This window comes from Pinus tabuliformis, chromosome 4_1, assembly GCF_031772625.1.
Source record: "Pinus tabuliformis cultivar Carrire ecotype Pingquan chromosome 4_1, CPIR1, whole genome shotgun sequence".
In the NCBI taxonomy this organism is placed as follows: Eukaryota; Viridiplantae; Streptophyta; class Pinopsida; order Pinales; family Pinaceae; genus Pinus; species Pinus tabuliformis.
The window spans coordinates 413,593,672-413,608,102 of NC_142303.1; positions in this window are offsets into that span (position 1 = coordinate 413,593,672).

Below are 14,431 nucleotides of genomic sequence, written 5' to 3' on the forward strand. Positions count from 1 at the left end.
AAAATGAAACAACTAGTAGTGGAAAATATGAGTTGAATTTAAATGCTATCTAATATGTGCCAAAAATTTGATCTGATCAATAAACCAAGTCCTAAGCTATAACAAGCACATGCAAAACAAGATGACTAACACAAATATTCTTCCAAGGAATCATAAACACGATACTTTTAGATTGTGGTTGTAAATCCTTCTATTCATGCTCCCATTAGAGAGATGAGGTAGAGGTTGCAATCACATATTTTTGATGGATTATTCTATACTAAAATGCAAGAACTAGTAAGTAATCTGAACTAAAAAGAGATAAGAATACACAAGAGGGACCTCAGCCATTGGGGTTGGGCTCAAACCCAAGAGCCTCAACCCTCTAGAACTAACTCAATAATGAATCAATAATTAGCTTCTCATTATAATTGAATCTATGTCTAATACATCACATAATAGTAAAAAATAACAGTGCCAAGTACATGAGATAAATAGCTACCTAGCTAAAAACAAAACTTGAATCCTAATGAGATATTTTACATGCTTATTTATACAAGAGGATAGCTACTAGCAACACCCTAGAAAATAGGAATATTTGTCTCCCACAACTCGAGAAAGGTGGATATTGTTCCTCATTAATTGCACTTGTGTGCCATTGACCTCGCTACTTCCACTTGCTTGGTTGCCAATGACCTCGAGATGATGAGAGAGAATGTTGTGATCTTGGGCTGATTGAGGGATTTAAAGAGGTGGACAACTGCCTAGTTTATCTCCTTGTTATCTACTCTAAGCCCCTGCATAGAAATCATCTCAAAAATTCCTCCATTTCCATAAATTAAACCATATTAGGCCACATGACATAAAAAACATCTTTATCCCTTCTCACTAAGCATAATATATCAAAAAATGCAAATAAATGTGAGAAAGAGATAGTTCTAAAGTTGGAGGATGACATCATGAACCTTATAATGTACTGATCCATTAATGAAAAAGGTATTATAGACTATGTGTGAATTCGCTTATGTTACTTAATGCAACGGATCGAAAAGATTGCGAATAACATAAACACATAAGCAATTTGAAAACACATTTAAACACATCAACACAGCCAAATTTAATAAAGGAGTTCACCAGACTTTTTGGCTATGTCTCCTGGTCCTTTCGCTTCCAATGCTGACCTCTTTATTTTGTCTTCAATATGCCGTTACAGACATGAGCTCAAAAACAGAGTCTTAGACGAGAAAATGGACATCACCACTATGTCCAGCTCGAAATTTCAAGTCAAATAAGTGTAAACTTGACCATATTTGGCCATAGCGACTTCCAGACCCCTTTAGAAAGTCAAAAACCACCATACACCTACAAAAACTGCCTTTCTGCTGTGCAAAACCACCTCTGCATGTAAAAACCACTTTGGAAAACTGCACACTCCTCGGCGGACTGTACTTGCAACTGGATTTTAAAAAGAATGGGAAGTAGCTTGTTGACAAGCCCATGGGTTTGGCATGTTGGAGAGTGCCTTGTTGTGAAGGCATATATAGTTTGGGAGGTCGATGGGTTGAAACCCCTGCCCAACACTCCAACATTTTATAATGCATGTAGTATATATATATATATATATATATATATATATATATATATATATAGATATATATATATATATATGTATGTATGTATCTATATGTATATATGTATTATACGATATGATATGGTTTATTGTCGAGATTTGTGTGGTTCATTTGATATGGTTCGGAACTATGGATTAATATGGTTGTGAATATGGTGTAGTCTAGTGGTTATGATAACAACAAATGCTTAAGGGATCAGTTGTCATGGGGTTGACCCTGACCATCTGGCCCTTTTCCGGCGGTCAACAACCTATCCAACTTAAATATATTATCTGCCCCTTAACCAACAAGTGGTAACATAGCTCATTCGGTGAGAAAAATCTATCGAAGTCTCAGCCTTCCGGGAGGTCATGGGTTCGATCCTCCTTAACCCCCAAAATTTTGGGATTGCATGCCAATATTGGGCAAATCTTGGCTGCAACGTGTTAGCACCAGATTGGCCCATATCAACTAATCAGATTATGACACGTCATCAACCTCTGCTAACATCATCCTTGACATATGGCACATTCCCGGGATGACATGTGTCCTGCTAACATCACCCTGGGTTGACTATTGACCATTGACTTTGACTTTTTGATTTTGACTTTTCCTCATTTTTCTCTAGTTTGACTTGAAACTTTAACTGGCCTTAACTTCTTCATCCGAACTCAGATTTACGCACCATTCACACCATTGGAATTGTCTTGTCGAGAACTTCGATTTGATCCCACTTTCATATGCATTTGAAGACTTTGATCTCAAGGAAAAACTGAATCCATTTTGGATCACTCCTCCCCACTAGAAGATTTTGGACCACCAAAAGTTGGCTTTAGTTATCGAGTAAGTGAGGATAAAGTTCCCTCACTCTTCCAATATCTATCCATCATGCCTTACTTGGATTTGTACCTTTGATTCCAACTCGAAGATACTAAACATTTCCTCATTGCGAAGTCCTTATCCTCCTATAGCTCATTGAGATACTCTCGCAAAAGATCTTCGATGGAAGGTAGCTGACCTTGCTCTTCGGGATCTTCAATTAATCAAGGTTCATACAATCACAAATTTTCAACATTTAAGACAGAATATATCTGCATATAAGCTAGTAAATCTAGGTAGAAAGCATTTTCACCAATTTTAGCAAGTATTTTGAAAGGACCATGTCCAATTGGTTTCAACTTTTTACCTTCCCCTTGCAGTCTTTCTTTGATGATGAACAACCAGACTTGATCACCAACTTGAAAACTATGCTCAACTCGATGCTTGTTATGCCGTGCTTTATACTTTGCTTGGCTTCTTTCCAATTGTTCATGTACTACCTAGTGAATTTCCTAGATTTGTTCAATGAACTTGGTTGCTTTGTCCACATCACTGTGTCCATCAACTGCTATGTCTTTACCAAAGATAAAATCCAAAGGGAGAATTTGGTGTAAAACAAAAACAAGTCTCAAAAGGAGATCACTGAGTAGAAGAGTGTTTTGCATGGTTGTAAGCATGATGCACATAACACAAATGCTCATCCCAAAGTTTGGGATGCTTGCCGCAATATCCTCGAAGCAACTATATCACTATCCTATTGACCACTTTTGTCTGACCATCTGTTTGTGGATGAAATGTCATGATCTTCTTTAACTTTGTGTCCATTAACTCCCATAGACTTGACCAAAATATCCTGACAAATCGAGAATCTCAATCAGATACATAGAAGTGGGTAACCCAAAATGAACCCATACATTTTGAAATAACAACTTTGCAGTTTGTTCAGTTGTGACCTGTTTATTACATGGTATCAAAATACACATTGTCGTGGCGGAAAAAGTCGTTTGTGCGAACACAACTAACCTCCCTAGGAGTCTAAACTCTCTAGCGACAAACAAGACAAAATGGAGTGATCTTTCTCTAAATATACCTTTTAAAACATGAAAACTACAAGTGTTTAGGCTTACCTTATTCCAAAACGCTGTTGTTGTAGTCCGTCCTTGCCGATCCGGATGAGCTCCTCCTTCAAGTCAATTCCTGCAACCACAAACAATCAAACAATTACCAAGCACTTGCATTTCATATAATAAAACATATATTCAACATGCAGACCAAGGAACACATGAAATAACTCATTAACACAAGCTATTGAGAAAAATAAACCAGTTTGTATTAATAACGAAACAAAGAAACTCTTACAACCTGGCCTTGGTGTTGTGCAAGTTCCTCCCAGGGTCCATCAAGGGTTTTCCTCTACTTTGACAAAGCTCACCCACTTCCAAGTAGAATCAAGCAAAGACAATCTCTCCTCACAAGGTTCTAAATGGGAGTCCTAATTCCTGCAGCATTTACCCAAAGAAAATGTATAGCTCCAACCTCCTCTCCCTCTGGCTCAATGTCTTTATTTATAGTGCTGTAAAGAGGTTATTCAGGTCCACCATCAATGGGATAATCCCCCTCTTTGGGTGGGATAGCTCCCTTATTGATGGGATAAGTTCCTCCTTAATAGAGATACATGAACCAACTGGAGGCGCATCCATTTCATCAAACCGACCTCTAGAAAGTTCTAGAAGTAACCACAAGTAACTTTTTTAAGATGAAACTCGCGCATTTTGCCTTTTACAGAAGGACGCACCTGTCCCTTAACATACAGAGCGTCCAAGGACGCAACTTTTGTGAACATTGTGAGCGTCCCCGCAGGTAAGGCTAGAGAGAACCTGCGACCCCAGAGATAAACACATTTTTTACAAGACTTTCTCTCTTCTTTGAGTTTGAGATGGATAGCAGAGGCATAAGACTTGCCTAAGAGGGTAGCATGACTGTTGATTTGAGCCATACTAACTGTAAGTAGTCATGGTGACATTTTTTAGTGTAACAGATTGCCCCCTAAAGTGCGAAGCCTGGAATAGATTAGGGTTTTGTAATTCTAGGAAGGGTGAAGCGCTTTATCATTTCAAGGATTGTCTTGTGGATGACCTGGTTGGAACCTGCAATTTTCAACACAAAATACATGTATAAGATTATATCATCACTGAGGTAGGCATTCCCATACTCAGATTCAAAACTTTAACTAATGGACTAACTATTCTGATACAGGAATGATCTTGCAGTACATCATTTTTATAGACTTTTGTAGACACAGTATGGACGCAGCCATCTGTTTATGATTAGTCTACATAGATAATGAATACAAAACTCCTCGCAGCCTGGATGGTAGAAACTAGATCCAGGGTCTTCACTTCTACTTCCCGAATTGGTACGATTCTAGCCATGTGATTAAATGATTTGATGTCGAACATGTTAGAAACCACTTGATTACCAGTCGATGATGTAAACTGTTAACAAGCGTGAGAGAGACCACCAGTAATGTCAATGGTTCTCAAAGTACCAAGCACAACCCGTGAAATGTGAATAGATGTTTTGATGTCGAACACTTCACGGAATCCTTTGATCGAAAGTCAATGATGTAAACTGACGTCAAAGGCGAGAAACCTGCCATTGATGCATGCAGACTTCAAGGTACTGTCGATTCCTAAGTCATCTTTCTAGATAATGTGTCGATGTCGATAGAAAGCGACCCGTTGCAGGCAAGCCCGCAACACGAAATCATTGTTCAAGTTGAAGAAATGTTGCTGTAAGGACTGACTCAGGGATGGTCAAATGGATGACAAGTATTTTGCAGATGAAAGTTTTGCTTGCAGACCTCTTGAACACATAACGACACGACAGATGGCTTGGTGACGAATAACTCAAAGTTAATCCCCGGAACCCGGTTAAAGACTTTCAAAGTGGTTTGGTCAACTGTGAGGTAAAAGATTTCCCAACCCAGGTGAATGAAAAGTGTCGTGTTCAAGAGTGGTAATAAAGTTTCTTTTGAGACAAAAGGTAACAAACAGGTTCATTCTTCTCTCTTTTCCCCCACCATTTCTGGCAAGTACCTCTTTATTTTTAACAAGCTTGAGGAGGATAACATATGCTTGATTATAAGCTCATCCTTCGGACGAGTCCAACCTAGTTTAAATTCGAACCCTAGGAAGGAGTGGTTCGTTCCTGTTTGTAATTGAACAGGTCCTTTACTGTAAAAGTTTAACGAGCCCAGTATAGGAGAAACTCGGCGTTTTTCAATTTTAGAGAGTCTGAAAAAACTAAAGGAGACTCCACGTTGAACTTTTTCGTATATTTGTGTCCCTCAAGCCCGAAAAAGTATAAAATAATACCTGGGGGAACCGCTTGATCTTGCGACCAAGGAGTACTTTCATAATAGTGTCGTTGACCTGAAAAGTAAAAAGCGATCAAGGACACGTCGTTTTATTTCCTTATCGAGTTTGAAACGACAAAAACCCGGCAATCTTTTCCTGATTTTGCGGTCAGAAAAGAGCTAAAAGGGGACCGTCTTTTAATTCCGTTTTAACGAGTGTAAAAGAAACGCTCGGCGATCTTTTCATGTTTTAGGAGTCAGAAAAGGGCTTAAAAGATGACTCTGATATTTTTGTTTGTGAAAAATTACAATTTCCCTCGAAATCCCTTTGTCCTGCACAAAAGCAACACATTACTCATACCTGTTTAAAATAGGCAAAAATACATCGAAAAACATCTTTTCATGGTAAAAAATGAACTAATTCATCCAAAAAACCTATAAAAAGACCTTTTACCATGTCATTTTTACCGTTTCACTGTTGAGGTTGAAAAAGGAGCTTTTGACAAGAAACTTCCCGTGGTCGCTGCGGAAAATCCGACCGTCGGAATCGAACGCCGTCTTATCCAGGTATTTTACACATCCTACTCTGCATTTCTATCCGTTTAGAATTAATTTTTAGGTCTTAGTTTCATTTTTTGGGGGGGTTTTGGTTTTGGAATGCGCCTCTCGGCGGACGCAGGTGCCCTTCGGGTGACCCGCGTCCCCCGACTTTTTCTCATACGGGAAAATGGTCGGAAGACGCAGCCCGCCTTCAGGCCAGCTGCGTCCGGGCGCCCTGTGCTACAAAGCCGGGGTGCGTCTTCCGAGAAGTGCGCATTTCAAAACCCCAACTCCCTCAAAAAACCACCAAAAATTCCCAAATCAATTTCTAATTGCTATTTTTGATGTGCAGGGCATTAACCATGTTAGATTGGAGAGAAAGAGAGCATGTAGAGGATGATGAAGCTGCAATAAATCATCAACCTTCCCTGGATGCCCTAAGAGCATGCGGATTATACAAATATTGGACCATACCGGGCATGAGGGGCCAGGTAAGATTCTTGGAATGGCTGGTTGAGCGATGGAACGTTCAAGAACAATGCTTTTACATAGGAGGGCACCAGCTCGAGATAGAGCCCTCGGATGTATACTTTCTCACTGGCTTGCCGAACAGAGGTGAGCAACTCAGTCTTGCGGGGACTAGGCCGGGTGGCCAATCCCTTGATAGTCTCCGCGAGGAGTGGTGCACACCTGGGGCTCACCATTCAAAAGGCATAGAGATAAAACACATCACTCTGCGTGAACTCAAAGTCATAGCGTTCACGGTTACCAGAATTTGCGGCGCGGCCGCTTTACACATTGCTTCCGGATCCCAAATGCGGATGGCAATTGACTGTTACCAAGGCACCATTTTCAACTGGTGTGAAGCTGTGTCGGCTCATATGAAGAGCCAACTGACCAAGGCAAAGAACGGACGACTAAAGACTTTTGGATATGGGCCTCTAGTCGTGAGCTTTGCCTTGGAGAGAGTTCCAATGCTGATCCCTCAGCAACTCACTGTTGATATCTTGGGTCCTCGGGAGCCAAAGCTGATACGATGGGTTGCGGTGATGGCCCGGCATCCTGACGAGGGTGCGACAGTGGTTCGATTCTCAGATAGTTACTTTCACTGGTTAGAGGACCAGGTTTTTTCGATACAGGACTTTCCGTATGCCGGAGTGGATTTTAGAGGTGATCCGGACATGGTTCTTCCACAGGGAGAACAATGGGATGACAGAGGTACTTTTATTTTCACAAGTTTTCTAATTATGTATTTTTTTATTTTTCATATATATCGTCTCAAAACTAACAGTAAAATTTTCAAAATGCAGATGTTGGTCCACAGCGTCCAGCCAACCTCCGGCCTTTTGATAGACTACATCCAGCTGCACCGGTACCGGCCCCACAGGACGCGGCTGCAGAAGTACTAGCTGAGTTGGAGCATGATCTAGAGCGTCTCACGGCAGATATACCTGAGACTACTATGGATGACATTCCTATCAGGCTTCAGCGCTTCGTAGTCGCGGTCCCTGGACCGTTTAGGAGATTTTTGCGTAAGGTAGCCCGCGCAGTGGTGTCATACAGAGAGCACCACCAGTGATTGACTAGTCACTTTTGTAGTCACATGTGACATTTTGACTTTTTGTACTATCATTTTGCCGATCATAAGGTGTTTTCAACCTATGATCGAAGACGATGTATATATTTTTTGACACACTTCTATCTATATATATCACTATTACCGGCTTATCTTGTTTAACATATGTGATGAAATGTTTTTAAATTTACTTGCATGATTATCGTAAATGTCTGTCCAACATTCGAGAAGCAATTGCATCTGCTAATGTATTCAAAGACCTTGGAATATGTTGATATTCAATGTAATCAAATTCACGTTCCAAGAGACGCACTCTCAAAAACAACCTTAATAACACAGGATTTCTAATGGCATAAACTCTATTAAGCTGTAATACAACAAGTTCAGAATCTAACCTCACTATCAAACGTCGAATTCCAAATGAAATAGATTCGGATAATAATTCAACCACTGCACTGTATTCTGCAATGTTGTTCGTTGTTTGACCGAGGCTTACCCCATGCATAGAAACTAACTCGTCAGAGGGCGAATAGATAACCCAAGCTGCGGAAGAGATATTCCGTGTACTACGACAAGCACCATCAGCAAATCCAATGTATGTTTGGAGAGGCGTCGACATCTGCAATATCAAGAGTAAAACCAAGATAAGCCAGAATAACGACGAAAAACCACACTCTCTAAGCTAAGCACACTGACTAAACTAACACACTTGCTAGCTAGAAAGAAAATCTAACCTATCTAAAAATTTCTCCATACCCATCATTTAAGCATAATACCTCTTTAGGTAAAGTCCATTTCTGGGTTTACCCAAAGAGTCCCCATCAAAATCAACTAGCTCATAAGCCCCTTTTGCTAGCTTTCGCTTTACAATGTAGGGCCCATGCCACATGGGAACGAATTTTCCGGCACCTAGCTTATCGTTAGCTTGATCATATAATAGTACTAGGTCTCCTTCCGAAAAACTTCGAGGGGTTACATTTCTATCATACTGAGCTTTCATTCGTTTCGCGTGAGTCTCGATTGCCAATGTAGCGTCACGTCGAGTCTCATCTAATTTAGCCAAGTACAATAAACGTTTCTCCTCTTCGGAAGTAGCTGGAAGTAATTCGACAGCCATTTGAAGTGATGGGATTTCGCATTCAATGGGTAACACAGCTTCTAAGCCATAAACTAGCTGGAAAGGAGTGAACCCTGTTGAATTTTTCACTGAGGTTCGGTATGCCCATAGCGCTGAAAATAACATGTTGTGCCAATTCGACCGATGAATACCAATGGTTCGTCGGATCATGATAACTAGAACTTTGTTGATAGACTCAACCAAACCGTTGGCTTGCGGATAATAAGGAGTAGAGCTATCGTGGCGCAAACCAAGCTGGCTTGTAAGCTCAGTCATCATGACGTTTCGAAAATGGCTCCCATGGTCAGTAATGATTGCTTGTGGGACACCAAACCTAGTTATGATATGATTGAATACGAAAACTGCAGCTGTTTTGCCGCTTGCGTCGAATGTAGGCATCGCCTCGGCCCACTTAGTAAAATAATCAACCGCAAGGATGATATACGCATGCCCCCCGGCCGAGTGAGGGTTACAAGTAATAAAGTCGATACCCCATTTGGCGAATGGACCAACGGCAATTATAGGGTGGAGAGGAGCAGGTGGAGCGCGCATCTTGCGATCAAACACTTGACAGTTGTGGCACTTCCTGACTGCAATGATACAATCTTTAAACATAGACGGCCAGAAATAGCCAGCGCGCAACACCTTCTGAGCTGTGGCATACCCAGACATATGACCGCCACATGCTCCAGAGTGACAATCATTCAAAACCCTCTCAGCCTCTTCGTGAGTTAAACAACGTCGAAAAACTAAGTCTGCCCCCCGGCGATAAAGTGTATCTCCAATAATTTTGTATTGCTGGGATTGAAACCGAATTTTTCGACGTTCCGCTTTGGAAGCTTCAGGCCGAAAGGTTTGGGTTTGGAGATAGATGATTATATCCCCGTACCACGGATCTACAGTACTGATAAGAAACAAAGATTCGTCCGCAATGGACTCCTCTGCCACAGTCTCTGTGTCAGCACTCGGGAAATCACACATCAATTCCGCAAAAACTAAGGATTTCTTAGACTTGGACTTCTCGAACTCCAAGTCGAACTCTTGCAGGATAACAATCCATTTAGAGTACTTGCCCCCTAGCAGTTGTTTTGTCAAAATATAAATCATAGGGTTGCAATCCGAAATAACTGTAGTTTTGCGGAGAAGAATGTAGTGACGAAAACGCTGGACAGCTTGAACGGCTGCCAGGGCCAATTTCTCCACATGCGAATATTTTAGCTCAGTGGGATTTAAGGTCCTACTAAGATAATATATCACATGCTCCGCTCCGAATTCATCTTCTTGAACTAACACCATTCCAATGGTGGAATGCGAAGCTGCGAGGTATAAGAAGTAGTCCTGGTTGTAGTTGGGAGGATGCAATAACGGTGCATGGGTCAACGCGTGTTTAAGTGCATCAAAAGATTGTTGGGCAATCTCGTCCCAAAAGAATTGTGCGTTCTGTTTCAACAACCGTGTAAAACCTTTAGTGACCTCGGCGTAGTTTGGGATGAATCGGCGTAAAAAGTTCGCTTTCCCTTGCAAACTTTGGAGTTGGCGCAAACTCGAAGGAGGAGGCAATTTGATGATAGCCTCGACTTTCGAGGGATCGACGCGAATGCCGGCTTTTGAAACAACAAATCCCAGCAATCGACCTGTTTCTATACAGAAAACACACTTGTGGGGATTCAACCGAATTCGATAATGCCTACACCTCATAAAGATTGCTCGTAGGTGGACAAGGTGATCAGCTCGATGTAAAGAATGAGCAGGCAAATCATCGAGATAGGGTTGCACAATGTGCTTGATGTCATGAAATGCATAAGACATCGCCCGTTGAAAAGTGGCCCCGGCATTCTTAAGCCCAAAAGGTAATTTGCAATAAGCAAATGTCCCCCATGGACAAATGAATGCCGTTTTTGGTTGGTCGGCAGGTAGAATATTGATTTGATTATAGCCCGAGAAACCATCCATGAAGGAAAACATTTCACTTCCGGCACAATCATCAATAATTTGATCGATATAAGGCGTAGGATAGTTGTCTTTTGGACAAGCTCGATTTATATCCCTATAGTCGATACAGATTCTTATTGTTCCTTGTTTCTTATTGACCGGAACAATATTCGATACCCAATCCGTTAACGGGATCGGATAAATGAAACCTGCTTTCAACAGCTTTTCGACTTCTGCTTTAATCGCAGCCGCTTTTCGAGGGTGAATCTGACGCAACCGTTGCCGGACGGGTTTAGCATCCGGGTAGGTCTTTATTTCATGAACAACAATGGCAGGATCAATTCCCGGCATTTCCTCGTAAGACCAGGCAAACACGTCGCGGAATTCTTGGAATAGGGCCTTGTAAGTTTGGATTTCTTCTTCAGTACATGCGGCACCTATATGAATGTTTTCCTCGATTCCGGGCTTCACTGAAATATCAATGGGAATAGTACGAGAAATATTCCCTAAATTCAACTCTGAATCAGAATGTTTCGTTGGATCCTGAGCGTCTTTGACATATTCAGCGGTAAAGATAGATGAAAAATCATTTTCAAATGCATCATCCTTAGGTAAAAACGAAGATCTGTGATGGAGATCTTCCCATGGTAGATCATCTACACTTAGGATTTCGCGAAGTTGTTCGTCAGATGACACGACTTCGGGAAACGTTATCCGTTCTAAGGGTGAGGTGAAAAGTGACTCTTCACTGACCACATTCATTTGGTCGACTTCGGTTGAATGAAAGTCGGTAAAAGACATGAGAGCTTCATAAGCAATTTCATATGGACTCAAAGGCATAACATCACCGAGTGAGTCTATCTCAGAGTCAGATGGGACAACCAAGGATCATCATAAATAATGTTTTCTGATGTAATCATATGAATTGTTGCAAACGAAGGGTCTGCGCTGAGTGGAGGGAGAGGAAAAGTTCCCAGTAAACCGGAATCCTTAACTAAACCTACACCAACGTCCCTATAAGGGATTGTCGTTTTACCAACATGCTGGATACTCTCTGAAGAGGCTGGGTCGGATGAAAAGTATGTCAGCTGATCAATAGTCACGATCTTACCGTTATGTGGAAACTTAATTACTCTGAAGACCGATGAAACGACCGCTGTCATAGCATATGACCAACTTCGACCCAAAAGAAGGTTGTAGTCTAGAGGGGCATCAACCACTTCCACATCCAGACTAACGGTTTTACCTTCAACCCCTATAGGCAATTCTTGTAGAATACCAAACGGACGGAACCCACGGCCATCAAAGGCCTTAAGGATGGTGGGGGATTGGTTCAACGAAGGAGAACCAAGCGATCTCCAACATTGAATCGACATAATACACGTAGAAGCTCCCTCATCAATCACAGTCCGATGAATAGGCCTGTTTTTGACTATCACTGGAATTTGGAAAGCCATTTGATGGGGGAGACGTGGTGTACTATTTTCTAGATCAAAGATCATTAGGTTCGGGTCCTGAACATCGACAGCTCCGATAGCCGACAAAAGCAATTTTCGTTGTGCTGGGCATGATTGCAGCACTTCGAGTGCCGACATTGCTGAAGGTGAAACAGCTAAGTCCTCAACAATGTTGTAATTCTGGGCTGCTCTCGCATGTGGATTGAAAGCAGACCTTCGAAGTACACCCTTGGCGGGCGGCTTAATCACTAAGTCTGGGTTAGGTTTTTCGATCTGTAGTGGATCGGAACCAGGAGCTGAGGTTGATGGGTTAGAGTGAGAAGATTCTGCTTCCTTACCATCAACAGGAGCCTTACTACCATAATCTTGCGATCGAGTCGCAATCCTCACATGAGACATCATCAAAATGGGTTCTTCACTGGCATTCGAAGAAGAACCTATCATCTTATTCTCCTGCTCTGGAAATGGATTTTTTAACACAGCAGGAGTGGGAGAACCTTTGACTATTTTCACAACCTCGGCCCGATGAGGGCAATCTCTCGTAAAATGATCCTCTTCACAAATAAGACAAGGATATCGAGGTTTGCGTTTTTCGTCATTGGTTTCCGACTTTTCAGTTTTCTCCTTTGGAGCCTTGTCTGCTTTAGCCTTCTTCTTTCCTTTCTTCTTTCCACCGTTTTTTGATTTGGCCGTAGATGACTCTACAGCGTGAATGTCGGCGGTAAGTTCAGGAGAAGACTCTCCTGTCGGAGAATCAGGCAAAGTGATAATTGGAGTAGTTGAAGCCTTGGAAGACTTCTTCTTGCTCTTCGTAGTCACGATACCAATCATACCATCAGCGGCATGAGATCCCGAAGGAGCAGCAGCGATTTGATTCGACTTTGGAAGATCCGGAATCTTCTCGTGTAACGTACCCGACTGAGTGTAAACTAAGTCAAGGTATTGTGCCTGAGCAATGACTTGCTCCTCAGTAACTACTCCGGCCTTAGCTACATCTTCAGTAATCTTCGGTAATAATGATTTGACAAACCATTCAGCTAAGATTTGGTCCGGGATAAAAACTTTCACTAATCTCCTTCGACGTCTCCACTCATGAATGTGATCAGAAATATACGTGGACGTCGATTGTTTTAGTGAAGTTAATAACTCCGTGCCGTTATCGTATCTGACCGGCAACTGAAAGTGAGTTAAGAACGAGGTAGCTAACTGGCTAAAGTTGTAAAAAGAGGCCCGTGGTAACTCAATGTACCACTTGGCCGCGAGACCAATGAGTGTACGCTGGAAAAGACGTAAGCGGATGGAATCATCTGAGATAGAATTTGAAGCACACCAGAGGTGGTAAGTCATCACATGATTGGACGGATCCTCTCCAGACTTACCTTCGAACTTGGGTATATCGCTGGGCAACTTATTTGGCATTGGCGGCCAGAACTGAAGATATTGAATTGGATCGTTCGTTAGGCGCGTCAAGTCGGGTAAATCCAAAGTTGCAATAAACGGTAACTGCCGGTTAGGATCTCTAAAACTCTGGGTCACAATACCAGCCCCAGGAGGAGGATATCCAGGATAACTAGGAACAGGAGTCGCATTTGGGATATTATATCCTCCTGGAAAACCAGGATTAACCGGACCGTACTGGGGTTGTTGAGGTTGTTGATAAGTGTACCCAGGATACGGTTGATACTGGTAAACCGGTTGTTGGACAGCTTGCCCAGGTTGGTACTGTCCCTGGTACGGAGGTTGAACAAATTGAGGTTGAGTAGTCACAACCGTACTTATACCAGGCTGACCTACAGGCATCTGGACTGTGGTTTGAATCGTAGATCCAGACAACGGTAAAGATGTCTGAGGTGTGGTAACAGGGACAGTAGAAACTGGAGCCGTCGATACTCCAGAAGTAAGTATGGTAGATGTAGCGGTAGTTGCAGCAGCCGTTTGAGATGGAGTACTAGGTGCAATTGACGGCTGAGTAACTACCGAAGTTACAGAAGTTTGAACATTTGGCTGGACAGGTTGCGGTTGCTGGGTTGGACCAGAAACTAC